The 14,583-nt window shown below is 40.6% G+C and overlaps 1 long non-coding RNA gene across 2 annotated transcripts in view; it reads left to right on the top strand.

Moving 5' to 3' along the window:
* LOC122455422 overlaps nucleotides 1-14,583 on the top strand; it is a 62,959-nt gene that overhangs the window by 47,109 nt on the left and 1,267 nt on the right. Inside the window, exons 2-3 of one of the 2 annotated variants that reach the window (XR_006274727.1) lie at nucleotides 13,860-13,925; nucleotides 14,030-14,213. This is a non-coding gene — a long non-coding RNA (uncharacterized LOC122455422). Of the gene's footprint in view, nucleotides 1-13,859; nucleotides 14,214-14,583 lie in introns of both variants that reach the window. The other variant, XR_006274726.1, reaches the window with a different exon arrangement.

A 14,583-nucleotide genomic window follows, 5' to 3' on the forward strand; every position in this document is an offset into this window, starting at 1 on the left:
TCATTTATGAATTGCTTAAACGGCACAGGTCCCAGTGCAGATGCTTGGGGGAATCCACTACCACTATCCACTGTGAAAATTGACCATGTATTCTTACTCTTTGTTTCCTGTCTTTGTTTTCAGCTCAGCACCTGTGTTTGGAATTACTCTTCAGTACTATTTACTTAATCCTTTAACAAGTGTAGGGCTGTAGATATTCTTTTTTACTTGACTCCCTGATCAAGCAGGTGAGATCCTGCATTAGTGTAACAGTTATAGACAGCACACTTGGCTTTAAAAGAGTAGCTGTTGCAGAAAGCATTTTTCATTTGATCTCTTAAGGCCAATTTCTGCCTTCAGTTACACTTATGTTGTCCCTTTGATTTTTAAAGAGTGGGAATCTGATTTTCTTCTCACACTAGTCTTACATTGGGGTGTGAATCCATTGGCTTAAATACATTTCCTCATGATGCATTTTCCCTTGGAAGCAAGAGGAGAATCAGATAAAGCAAGAACTTTTTTTTTTTAAATCAAAATTCTGAACAAACAAACCAAAACTCTTGGTTATGTGACTCTTTCAGTATTCTAGAAATGTAGGCCCTGATACAAAACCCATTGAACCTAATGGAAATTTTTTCATTGACTTCAGTGGGCTTTGGTGTTCAAATGCCATAACAATGTTCAACATTTTCTTTGTTAGGCTTTAAACTTTGTCTTACTGTAAGAAGTTTTAATAAGAGTAGAGAATGCATGGAATATTTAAGTTGAATTGTACTTTAAAAACAGACAAGAGAGCTAGTTCTAGGGTCTGAAGGACATTTCCCTTGATTGGAGCTATTTTTTCCCCCCTGACATCTATTAAAATAATTCAAATTTTGCTGAACCTGTGCCTGATCAAATATTTTTCCTTTTGAATTGCTGCTGTATTTTAGTAGGGTTGTGTCAAGTAGCTATGTCATTATCTCCGATGTTCTCCTGTAGATTCAACAGGTGTCCTATATTCAAAACAAACCCTACAACTGAAGATAAGAATAAACCCTTTTTAACTGATAAAATGATGTGTATAGCTGCAGATGAAGAGTGGCAGCTTGCTCCACAAAGTCACATTCTGATATGCTTGAGCGATGAGAGTATGAACTCTCTATAGATGAGAAAATGCAAGTAAAGGTTTGCTCCTGGTATTCTTCTCTTTCTGCTGTAATGCCATTCAGCTGATTATAGATCATTCTACTAAAGGGAGATGAACATGTTGCCATTGATCATCCTTATGGGTATGTGATGTGTTGTGTGTTCAAAGGAACAGTCCCCCTCCTTCCTCGAACCCCAAACTCTCTCAGTTGTGTGCCTAGTTCCAGAGTTGGATTTAACATGCATAAAGAAGGACTGGACTGCTCAGTGGGTTATCATCAGGAAATGGAGCATCTCACCTAGACTACTGGTCTGAATCCATCTCAGAACAGTAGTGACTGACAGGGGTTAGAATCCAAATGCTCTTTGGTTATGTATTTGAAATAGGTTGATGGTATCAGCCCAGTCCCCAAGGGATGGGTGCCCATTGCAATGGGCATCCTTGTTGAGGACCTCAGCAGAGAAGCTAAAGATTGAGTAGATATGGGTCACTGAGCTCTCTCTTCACCTCTAAGGCTGGTCTCTCCAGGTAATAGTTCAGATACAAGTGTAGGGAAGCTTGCATCACCATTGTTAATGCTGCATCTACTCTGTGGATTAATACGGTCCTTGGGTCTCCCTGGCTGTTAACCAAGCAAGTTCAAATGCATGCAATTTTGTGTGCAATTTTGTATGGAAAGGGAGGCAAAACGGAGGTAATATGCTATGATTTGGGCGTATAACTCTGGGAAGCACCTGGTCTCCACATAATGTAACAAAGGATTTGTCTATATAGCTTTTCCATTCAGAAACTCATTGAATGCCCTGGTATCTACTTCACTGAAGCCCACACAAATTGTGTTTCCTTCATTTTCATGCCCTTCTAGAAATTTGAGTGCGTTTCCCCATTTGACACAGGCTGAAGGAGTATAACACACATTTAGTTTTTGTTCTCTTTACTTATGATTTATGGTCTTTAAAACAACAATTGAACAAATATAAAGTGAGACAAAATAAAACTCCACTGTCATTTGAAAAAGCCTGATATCTTGGATCATGTTTTGCTAGATAAAAAAGATCAGATATCACCTATGTCCTCACAAACTGCTTCCTCACACAAAGCAAATAATCATAAACAGGTTATTTCATTGACAGTAAGTTTAAAATCAAATGTCTTGCCTAGTAATACAATCACGTTGTCAGACTGTTTTTCTAACTGTTGCTGTAAATGTTATGACATTCAAAAGATGTATCAGATTTTGTTGTTTGCTGAGTGGCTTAATGTATAAATACAGAAAAAATGCCAGCAGAAAAAATGTTAGTAATTTATATTTAAACCTGGAAAATTCTCTCAGGTTTCATAGAAATATCCAAAGTAGCATGAAACAGTCTGAATTATTCCCCATTTTTTATACAGCTTGTTTTGTTTGTGATGACCTCTTTCCTCCTTCCCTCCATTTTTACTTTGTCATGTAAAATGTTTTCTAATTAGAATTACTTTTTAAAGGAAGCCAGTAAAACACTATGGCAGATTTAGGCCCTTATCCTGCAAATAGATGTGCCACTTTGAATCTGTATTCTAGTGCGGAGCCTTCCTGAAGTCAATGAGACTCCAAACAGGAATATGGGTCCATAGTGGGGATGCTCTTAAGGGGGCTTATCCCATAGGCTTTTGGGAGCAGCAAACTTGTTGCCATGCTTCTTTTGCAAACACCTAGCATAACCTTAGCATTACGGCCCAAGTTGGCAATGTGCTAAGCATCCCCTTAGAGGTGCTGCTCAGTGTCTTTAATACCTGTTGAAGTGTGTGGGAGTGGAGGATGCTCAGAGTATTACGCCCCTACTAAATCATCAGCTGTGAATAGCTTATGTGAGGGAGGTCCTGAGAGAATAACACTGAAGTATGCAATAGAGCAGGAAAATCCACTTGGTCCACAGATTCTATTATCTGTATTACAGTATTATCTATAGGCCAGAGGACCATGGTGCTGGGTACTGTAGAACGAAAATATGACAGACAGCCCGTGAGCCTAAGTGCTTACCATTTTAATTGTAATACAGGCAAGTGACTGCCATTATTGTTCCAGTGAGGTGGCAAAGTTTGCCAATGATACTAAACTGCTCAAGATAGTTAAGACCAAAGCAGACTGTAAAGAACTTCAAAAAGATCTCACAAAACTAAGTGATTAGGCAACAACATGGAAAATGAAATTTAATGTGGATAAATGTAAAGTAATGCACATTGGAAAAAAATAATCCCAGTTATACATACAATATGATGGGGGTCTAATTTAGCTACAACTAATCAGGAGAAAGATCTTGGAGTCAGCATGGGTAGTTCTCTGAAGACATCCACGCAGTGTGCAGCAGCAGTCAAAAAAGCAAATGGGATGTTATGAATCATTAAAAAGGGGATAGAGGATAAGATGGAGAATATCTTATTGCCCTTATATAAATCCATGGCGCACCCACATCTTGAATACTGCATACAGATGTGGTCTCCTCATCTCAAAAAAGAGGTACTGCATTAGAAAAGGTTCAGAAAAGGGCAACTACAATGATTAGGGGTTTAGAATGGGTCCCATATGAAGACAGATTAAAGAGGCTAGGACTTTTCAGCTTGGAAAATAGGAGACTAAGGGGGGATATGATAGAGGCATATAAAATCATGAGTGGTGTGGAGAAAGTGAATAAGGAAAAGTTATTTACTTGTTCCCATAATATAAGAACTAGGAGCCACCAAATGAAATTAATGAGCAGCAGGTTTAAAACAAATAAAAGGAAGTTCTTCTTCACTCAGTGCACAGTCAACCTGTGGAACTCCTTGCCTGAGGAGGTTGTGAAGGCTAGGACTATAACAGGGTTTAAAAGAGAACTGGATAATTTCATGGAGGTTAAATCCATTAATGGCTATTAGCCAGGATGGGTAAGGAATGATGTCCCTAGCCTCTGTTTGTTTGTCAGAGGGTGGAGATGGATGGCAGTAGAGAGATCACTAGATCATTACCTGTTAGGTTCACTCCCTCTGGGGCACCTGGCATTGGCCACTGTTGGTAGATAGGCTACTGGGCTGGATGGACCTTTTGTCTGACCCAGTATGGCCATTCTTATGTTCTTAGAGGCTTGTGGGAGGGTACCAGGATCCTAAACATGTCAGTCATCAAAAAAGGTCAGGCCAGGATTGATTTGAAACAGAAGTCAAAGGCAGAAAATTCTTGCTACAACATCTGTTCAGTCTCTCTGTCACTGCCGGAGCTATGTTGGCGTACCTACCCCCTCCCCCTACCGTTCCACCCCTTACTTGGGAGTCTATCCGTAGCCAAAATGGAGTGTGCTCTCTCTCACAGGAAGTCTTTTCTGAATGTCTATATATTCCATTTCACAACTTTATCCTATTTCTCCAAGATATAACTCCAAGTTCTACACTGAGAATTTTCTCTTCATTCATGGTTTTCGTTAGGAGAGTGCTCTGTGAGTATGTCTACACCGTGATAAAAGGACCCCAGCATGGCCCCGACTGGCCTGGGTCAGCTGAAATGGGGCTCACGCTATGGGGCTATAAAATTGAAGTGTAGATGTTTGGGTTCAGGCAGGGGCCTGGGCTATGAGACCCCACAAGGGGGGTGGATCTCAGAGCCCAGGCACCATCTAGAGCTCCAACGTCTACATGGCAATTTTTAGCCCTGCAGCCAAAGCCCCACAAGGCTGAATCAGCTGATCTGGGCCCTGAGTTGTTTTTCTATTGCTGTGTAGACATATCCTGAATTTCTAAACTGTTAATAAAGTGCCAGTAGATGGCACTCAAGAACATGTAGCATAGTTCTTGGGTTTTCTAGGCCCAATGAAATGCAAATGGCTTTCTCTTGGTGCTTTTTACCTCACCTTTTAGCAGTGTTTATGCCTTCTAGTAAATGCAGACTGTTACTCCAGCCTTAGTTGTCTCTTAGTGTAGCTTCTGTAATTTTTCATGAAAGCTGGTCCTGCCTTCATACAAAATATTTTTATCTTCACTCCTTCTGGTTTTCAGTGTCCTGGCTGGTGTCCAGAGCTGAATGCAATGGGTATAGCAAGGACTCTGTAAACTGCACCGTTTGGGCTAGTTTAACACTAATCTATCTCAGCCATGCAGTTCATGTGCTAAACTCCTAGCAAATGAACCATCATAACAAATAATTCCCCCACCCCAACATATATACAGTATTCCTCATACAGCACAAAAAATCCCAGATTGCTGGATAAAGCACAAAAATACTACATTAAGTAACTGAAACCCCTTAATTCGTTTAGCATAGCTTGGGCATTCCACAGCATAATTTACACATATATTACTATTACTTTACGCAGCATCATAAGTAGGGATGATTCAGATGAGAGAATGACCAAGTGTTTTCTTTCAGAGTAGCAGCCATGTTAGTCTGTATCCGCAAAAAGAAAAGAAGTACTTGTGGCACCTTAGAGACTAACACATTTATTTGATCATAAGCTTTCATGAGCTACAGCTCACTTCATCGGATGCATGCAGTAGAAAATACAGTGGGGAGATTTTATATACACAGAGAACATGAATACAATGGGTGTTACCATATACACTGTAATGAAAGTGATCAGGTAAGGTGAGCTATTACCAGCAGGAGAGCGCGGGTGTGGGGGGAACCTTTTGTAGTGATAATCAAGGTGGGCCATTTCCAGCAGTTGATAAGAACCTGTGAGGAATGGGGCGGTGCGGGTGGGGGAAGGCGAATAAACAGCCTCCAACTAAAACCTCTCCAATGCATCATCAAGGATCTACAACCTATCCTGAAGGATGACCCATCATTCACAGATCTTAGGACACAGGCCAGTCCTTGCTTACAGACAGCCCCCCAACCTGAAGCAAATACCAGCAACCACACAACAAAAACACTAACCCAACGAGAGACTGCTGAATTGGAATTAATTTGCAAACTGGACGCCATTACATTAGGCTTGAATAAAGACTGGGAGTGGATGTGTCATTACACAAAGTAAAACTATTTCCCCATGTTTATTCCCTCTCCCCCCCCAACTACTGTTCTTCACATGTTCTTGTCAACTGCTGGAAATGGCCCACCTTGATTATCACTACAAAAGTTTCTCCCCTCCCGCCCCCCCATCTCCTGCTGGTAATAGCTCACCTCACCTTACCTGATCGCTCTCGTTACAGTGTTTATGGTAACACCCATTGTTTCATGTTCTCTGTGTATATCAAATCTCCCCACTGTATTTTCTACTGCGTGCATCCGATGAAGTGAGCTGTAGCTCATGAAAGCTTATGCTCAGATAAATTTGTTAGCCTCTAAGGTGCCACAAGTACTCCTTTTCTTCAAGTTTCTTCTGTCATTGATTGACACAACGCACATCTACTGGATCTAGGTGCATGAGCTATGAAATGGTGTGACACAAGCAGTTAAAGGTTGTTTGTAGGTTTTGTTTTTGGTTTGTTTGTTTTTTTTAAATATACAGAACATAGAACAAAAGTGAAGACATGAAGTGGGTGAAATAGCTGTGGCTTAGCCTAAGACGTGCTTGAATCATCCATAGAATTATATAACAAATCTGAGACATCACAGAGAAATAGTGTAAAGCCTTGAGAACAAGTACAGTACTCAGACTTTTGTATTTGGAAACTAGTTTCTGTAGAAATTGAGGCTTGCAAACAGTACAGTAGATATTCTTATGGTCTTGAAAGCTAGTACATATTTACTTATTTAGCTCATCTTGTTATAGAGTGTCTTCCCCTGCTCCTCAAAAAACACAATTCCTTTTTGATGTTACCCTGGTAAAACAGTATTTGTCAGGGGATTAGCCTCAACCCTATAAACTCTAGTTACCACCCTTCAGTTGGGCATAAAAAAAAAGTCAAAATCTTAAATGCTAAGTTTACAAAACATTAGGACACTAGTGATCTGAAAAGCCAATCCCCGAGGTAATTTTTGAATGCATCTCCTTCTGGGTTTTTAAAGTTATTTTCTCATTGTAAACTTCAAGTTAAATCAGTGTTTATTGTGCAGTACTGGGTCCCAGTGGACAAATGAGTCACAGATGAGTGGTTTCACATGTCTGTATTTAAAGTATTATTTTATTTATATCTTTTTATTGAGTCTTCTCCAAGGCAGTAAATAGACAGACTTAGTTTAAGTGATAGTAGTTCTGTCATCAAATATAGTGAATCCACTGTATGACTCTTAAAAGACACATTTTAGAGCTCTCATTCCTTCAAGTGATGCTGCTTAGTCTCGGTCAGGAACAATGCAGTCTGATTTAAAATAGACATTACAGTTACAAAATAGAGGAAAAAAACCCTCTATTAGAGAGGGTCATATGGTGAGCCATGATTCTCAAGATGTAGGTGGTGGGCTAGCAAATTTGAGATGTCTTGAAGATGGAAAAGACCCTAATGACTGAAAACAAACACTAATTAGATCATGGCTGAGAACTGGCTTAAGATGCTCAAATAACAATGAAGGGGGGGGGGAATTAAGTTGTAATTTGTGAGTGTTTCAAAACCAGTTTATTTCAGGAGAGATTGTATTGTTATGAACATACACAATTCATCAGACCCCAGTGGGTCTTTCCATTGACTTCAGTGGACTATGGAAGAGGCCCATCATGAGTTATGGAAGAAGATGGGCCAAATTCTCTACTGGCCTAACTCTACTATGTACAATAGAGAGAGGCCACCAGTAAATTTGGCTTGATGACTTCAGCTAGGAATGGTCTTCCATTCACAGGTTTTGTGGATTCTTTTGGAAACTGCATTTGGAAACACAAGGCCTAATTCATCACTTACTCATGTGATGCTTTATGTTTTATGCTGGTATTTCAGTGGAGTTATAACTGACTTTCCCTGATGTGAGTATAGAGTTTGATCCCAGGTCACTATGCAAGATATTACAATTTACACTCATTTAGGCTTTAACACTAGACTTATCATGTCTACTATAACATGTAGCATGGTATGCAGTACAGTATTTTGAAGTATTTTGAAAGTTGCTGCTATACATTTTTTTTTGCATGGAACTGTTTTTGTTTTTCTCAAACACAATAAGGGCTATATGAAGTCAAAGAAATTTGGACCCCATTTCTTGATGCATTTGGATAAAGAATGCAGAGACAGTCCAATAATTTCAGACTACCATTCAACCTGACCTCTCTGCTTTTTTCTTCCTCTTCCCCTTTTTGCCTTTTTTTTGTTTGTTTTGTTTTTTTGTTACATCCACCCTAATATCTGTGTAATATTGTCTGATTTTTGTTTTGTTTTGTCTGGTCTTGCAGCTTTAAACTTGTGTCAGTGTAATTTTATTTGATGTATACAAGCTTTAAGCTGTTTATTTTTTAGTATTTTTTATGAAAATTAAATTAAATTAAAATTAAATCACAAACACATAAACCAAATAAATTCACAAAAAACACTACACTGACAACTTGTAAAATTTCCTCCTCAAATATTAACTGATTTTTTTTAAAAAGCAAAAATAACAAACAAACCACCTCTTCTATTCTATTTGCTAGAGGACATCTACTCTGCAAATGTGTGCACTAAATTTCAATCTGATAGGATTTGAAACAAGTGTGTGTGCACATGTGTGTGTGACCATTGTAGTACAGTCAATTACATTTTGTTTTAAAAATCAAGTTTTCCAGGGTTCAAATTTTTTTCTCTCTTCACTGTGGAGGTAATATTGTCAAGTGTTTTGCTGTTTTATTGCTCCAAAATATAAACTGAAAAAGGTTAATGTGTACGTTAAATGAAGTCTTTGGATGACAAACTTGGTTCTGAACTGGCCCAGTGCTCCCTCCATGGCTATATCCTCCCACCATGAAAAAGCTCCCATGCATAGTATGCCTTCACTGAAAGCCAAGTTAATAAAAGATTGGTCAACTAAAACTGACATAATTACAGGAAGAGCTTTTGTTTTCATAGGGAAAATAGAAAAACAAAGCTGGCTCAGGTGCTTGGGGGCAATGGGGGACTGATCCCTTTGCAGGTCTGCTGTCACTAATCTGCTGGCAGATTGGTTTGTTTCACTGCTTCCTGTTTCCATAGTGACAAATCTCAGGTGAGATGACCATCCGATAAAGGCCTCAGCTGAGTGCAATATGTTTTCTGCTCCTGCTGCATTCAACCTAAAATCTTCCTTCAGAAAAGGATAGCGAGCGCCACCAGCTTCGCTTATCAATTCTTGTGGGCACCTTCACTTACACCATGTTAAAATTAATGGGCCAACTTCTTCGCAGGTGCACATGTTTTAAACTCCATGAAAATCAATAGCACCGTGCCCATTTATCCCCACAGAGTGTGGCCCAACATCACTAGTGAGCAGCAAGCCCATCATCTGGGTGGCCAAAAGACAAGGGACTTGATTCAGCAATATGGTGATTGCTCCAGATGGGGAGTTCTGATAGCACACAATGGCCCATTATTATGATTTGTTGTTCTCTGACCACAAAGCATGCTAGGCACAAAGCATACAGACAAAAGACTGTTCTTGCCCCAAAGATCTGGCAAGTTACTTAGGGAGGAGGATGGGAAAGGGCTACAAAAATAAAATAAAGTAAAAAGCCCCATATTTGACTCGTTCCAAATTCCCATTCCTTGTTATTTGACTCCATTGCACTGACTGTGGTGTGTGTACTGTTAATCCTGGCATATTGTTTCTTGGAAGCTGTTTTCTAAATTCATATTCCTGCCTTTCCTATTTTTTTTAAGATTTATAATTTAACCTTTGCCTCTTTTCAGTTTTTATTACTATTAATGTTTGCCTTTTCTATAAGATTTTTACTTTTTGAAAACATATTCTTACCCTAGCCTCTCTGAATTTCAAATATTTGACCTCCCCAATTTTCCATTTTAAAAGTGAGCAAGACAAGGTGGGTGAGGTAATATCTTTTATTGGACCAATTTCTGTTGGTAGAAGAGCTCTGAGTAAGCTTGAAAGCTTGTTTTTTTTTTTTTCACCAACAGAAGTTGGTCCAATAAAAGATATTACCTCCCCTACCCTGTTTCTCTGATATCCTGGGACTAACATGGCTACACCATCACGGCAAGCAACTATTTAAACCCCATTTAGAACAGTCAAGTTACTCATGCATGTAAATATATGCAGGATGGTCCTCTCAGATTCTGAGTTACTGTTCCAACCCTTGCTCTTCTTTGCATACAGTCAGATTACCTTCCTTTTGTTTCCCGAGTTGGCTTCTCCCAGCTCATTCACCTTGACTTGACTCATTTCTTGACTAATACTTTGCTCTCATAAAGCCCCTACATTCTTGCTCTCTTGGCCACCTGCCCTCCCATGTTTATCTGCCTTTGTAGAGCAGCTACTTATATCACATATTTCATAGAGTGGGACTGTGCCCTCCAGATCTGCATACAAAGGGTACCATGGCTATATGGCTCTTCCACCCCACCCATCTGCATAGAAAGAACATGTAGCTGCATCTGCAGCACTGTCTCCTCCTTTCCTTTGGACTTCTGGAGGCTTCTCTGTGCGTCCAACTCTCTGGCCCCGAGGAGTTTAAAAGGAAAAGATCCCGTCTGCATTATGTTACCTTTCCTACAGAACCCCTCCATGGCAAGGATCTGCCTTTACATCTGTATGCAGCTTTGGCAGGGGGAGCCATGCTTTCAGGGGCCAGTGTGGGGTCCAGTCAGTGGGGCTAAAGCTGGCATCACTCCTCTGCAGGAGTGACTCTAGCCTCTAGTGGGTCCTTGTGATCCAAAGAGTTTTTGGTGGGCCCTATCATCTAGTGTAGGTGTGAGAGGGAGACAAACGGGGCTCTCCCAACCCCCCATTTTATGAGGGTATCCTTAACAGTTTTTCCTTCTCCAGAGCTCTTTCCCATGGGGTATGGGCAGAGAGGGAAATCAGACCCTTTGATAATCAAGATGGACAAGGTGACCTATAGAGGAGGCCATTGCAGGGCTGCTGTCACTAGTATATTCTCAAATAGTTTTCTTCTGTATTGTGGTAAAAAAGAACAAAAACTGAAGTGAAGGTTGGAGGCTGCTAGAAAATATCCTTCTTCCTGGATTACCCATGTGATACCCTCTTCACTCTCCCTCCCCCCAAGACTTAATATTAAAATTAGTCTCAAGCTTACTGCCTGAATGCTTTCTCCACCTATGTCTTGCTAGCTGGCAGAACTTGTACTGCCCATTTCTCCTTCCAGAATGACAGCCAGGCAATTATTACAGTGCAATTTAAAGACCATAAAATAGAAGAGGAGCAGATGGCAAGCCATGTATCTTTAACACGAGCAGTGTATGTCACTGTGGTATATATTATCATCGCGCGCTGCGCTGCTCTCACAAAATCGTGAACAATGGATGTTACCATCAGACTAAGAAGATGTCAGCCCAAGCAAGATCCTAGGTGCACGGGCTTTATGGCTGTGGCAAGGAATCCGGGCAAGGCACTTCAGTGACAATGAGATTTAAACACTTGCCGTTAAGATAATCACAATAATCTATCTGCCAGCTTTTTTTTTTTTTCCTAATTCATTGTGGGAGGCAAAATCCTTTGACCAGCTGAATGAAGAGGTGGCATTGTGACTGTTCTTCAAACTGTCACATCACTGGAAGAAGCCATTGTCCAACTCATGAAACCACAACTTCCCCAAGATGGCAGACCCTTCCCACCCGTAAAGACAAACATTTACCTTTGAAAAGGAAGCTGGAAAATGAATATTTTGGCAAAAAGGATGCAGAATTCTGAGAAAGGACTAGAAAAGTGTCTGTCACTGTCAGAGCTGGCTGCACCTCTGCTTCCCTCCTGGTGTCTGAGTGCACTCCCTCAGGTGCCAATCTTCGTGCCTTCACCTTTTCGGGTGGGATTCTCCCCTCTTAGACCAGGCCCTGCTGGGCCACTATACCCCGTGAATCAACTGTTCTTATCTAGCAGGTCTGACTAGGTTTGGCATCTGCTGTTCTTCCCTCTGAGTCTGTGACCAAAGTGCTTACTAGTAAGAAGAAAGCATTTAAAGAAAATGGATTTTAAAAGATAAAAAGTCTGCATGCACATTTCATCCTTCATCCCTCATCGGTGACATGGCCAAGCCTAGCTTCTTCAGACACCCCAGTGGGTGTCTGTGTCAGATTGGTTCCCCCTCAAATAGCTAACCCCCTCTTGAGGGAGTCTCTTTAAATGGCTACAGTCCTTCTGATCCGCTGGTTCCCAGGTCTCGGCCCTGCTTGTCAAAATCAGCTCTGTAAGTTGGTTGGAGTCAGGAGATAGTTTTGAAGAGTTTTCTAGTGTGGGCGTTGTCTCTTAACAACCCTCAAATGACTACTGGAGGGGATGTGTGCCTAATCTTGAGCCATTCTTCTTCTCTTCCTGCTGCTTTTTCATTACAAATACCCCTATTGCATTAAACCAACATACTCCTACAGTAAATATCCAATAACCAGGTCAGCATACAGCATAACAGAGCAGCTGCATTTTCCACAGTGATACTTATGGCAAAGACAGTCAATATGGACACAAGCCTATGTATTTAGTTCATATATTTAGGATTGGAGCATTCCATTACTAGTAATTATAGTAAATACTAACAAAAAAGCTTTTAGAAGGTAGATATAATATGCTTACACCAATCTCGAACTATTAAGGGTTACAAGGAGGCTCCTATGGGAGCCAAACTATCCCCCATTCTTATTTATTTAGATTGCAGCAGCATCTAGGTGTGCCATTTATTGATGAGGATGCTGTTGTGCTAGGTGCTGCACAAATAGACAGGCCTTGCACTGAAGAGCTTACGGTGTTTGACTGTAAACTGTCTGGGGCAGGCACAACATCTGTCTACTTTGCGCATGTCCAGCACCAGATACTTCAGAGGAAGAAGGCCGGATACAGCACAAGATGGATTGTGGGTCGATCCAATACGGTAACTCTTATGTTCCCGGTAGGAAACTCTGGATTAAATTCATCACTGTTCTTACTGTAGGAAAAACTACTTGTAGTAATATGGTCATCAAGGGGTTAATTGGGTTACTCAGAATATTATGGATTGGAGCCATACTTCACCTCTTCCTTACTTCCAGTTTAGTTAGTGTATGTTTTTTTTTCCTTCCAACTTTACGTAGTTCATTAAAGCAGCATGTTCCTAGTCTACAGAACTGTAAGTAGATTGAGCTGCTTGTACATGCATTGAGTGAACCCTTTACAGAACTACTGTTGTGAACTATCCAATGAACCTCCAGGCATCAGTAATGGTGACTTAAGTCCTCCAGCTAATTATAGCATCCGTTACACAAAAGTCCCTCTTCTGATGCAATGCTACGTGTGGATGATGTGTTCTCTGCCAGTTAACAAAGATTTCCTGTAGCACAGTGGGATATCTCTGCTACATGGGGGACAGATCCTTAACTGGTACAAATGGGCTCTTTCGGTGTCAATAAAACTAAGCTGATTTACAAAATGAGGATCTGGAATATGGAGTCCAAAAAATGCCTTGGAAAAATAGGACTGCTTTTTCGGGGGTGGGTAGGGGGAGGAATGCCAACACATCCTGGATTTCATTGGTGCTAAAGGGCCTACCTCATTGCTTGATAAATTTGTTCATTTTTTTCTTGAGGTCCTGATGAGCAAAAGGAAAGGGGTAGTAGGGCTAATGAGACAAGCTTACAAAGTGAGCAATATTTAACAGAGAAAAGATTACCCTCTTTGTTGTTGTTATGGAGTTCATTTCAGCTGGTAATGATACCAACTAATACCTTGGCTGTAACAATTTGTGTTACAATTTGTGTTTTCAAGGAAAACTTCCTGCCAATGAGCCCCATCCAAATGAACAAGTAAACTACAAGAACAGTTGCCTGGCAGGTAAATAAAAGTGGAGATGTTTGGCTTTCATACTTTAGTTGTATTTCATTTACTGAAACCGATTTAATTATTTATTTTTAAATATTGAAAACTCTCAACCTGAGGTGAACAAACAGAGGAAAAAAATTCCACCAAGACAGAGAAATGAGAAGCTAGTGTTCTGTAACATGGCTATAAATCTGCCACCAAATAACACAGGAATACTTAGGAGCTTGATCCTGTAAAGCTCTGCCCTACAAGAGGAGTCTTGCTCAGGCAAGTAGGTGCAATGCAGTCAAGCCAGAGCAGGTTGGTACATAAAAGTTGTTTCCATCTGCTTCCTGTGGGTGATCTATGTGAAGTGAGTTTAGTGGTCTCAGTCCAGTTCTAAATGGACAGATGTCAATCTCAAATACAGCAGCCACACCTGGCAGCATTGGTGGCGCTCTCAGTGGAGGATGTGTCTTCACAGCACAGTTAGCTCAAGTCCTAACTCAAGTGTTATCCCTAACTCGATTCCTGTCCAAACACAAAAATCTGTACCTTGAGTTAGCTCAAGCTTAAGGCACCACTTCTCTGGCCTGTGGGAGGAGAGGGAGTTGGTGGTTGAAGTTCCCAAGCAGTTGATGCTCCACTCTGTGATGTCCTGCCCTTTTAAATGTTCAGGGGACTCTGTACT

This window comes from Dermochelys coriacea, chromosome 10 (genome assembly GCF_009764565.3).
Source record: "Dermochelys coriacea isolate rDerCor1 chromosome 10, rDerCor1.pri.v4, whole genome shotgun sequence".
In the NCBI taxonomy this organism is placed as follows: Eukaryota; Metazoa; Chordata; order Testudines; family Dermochelyidae; genus Dermochelys; species Dermochelys coriacea.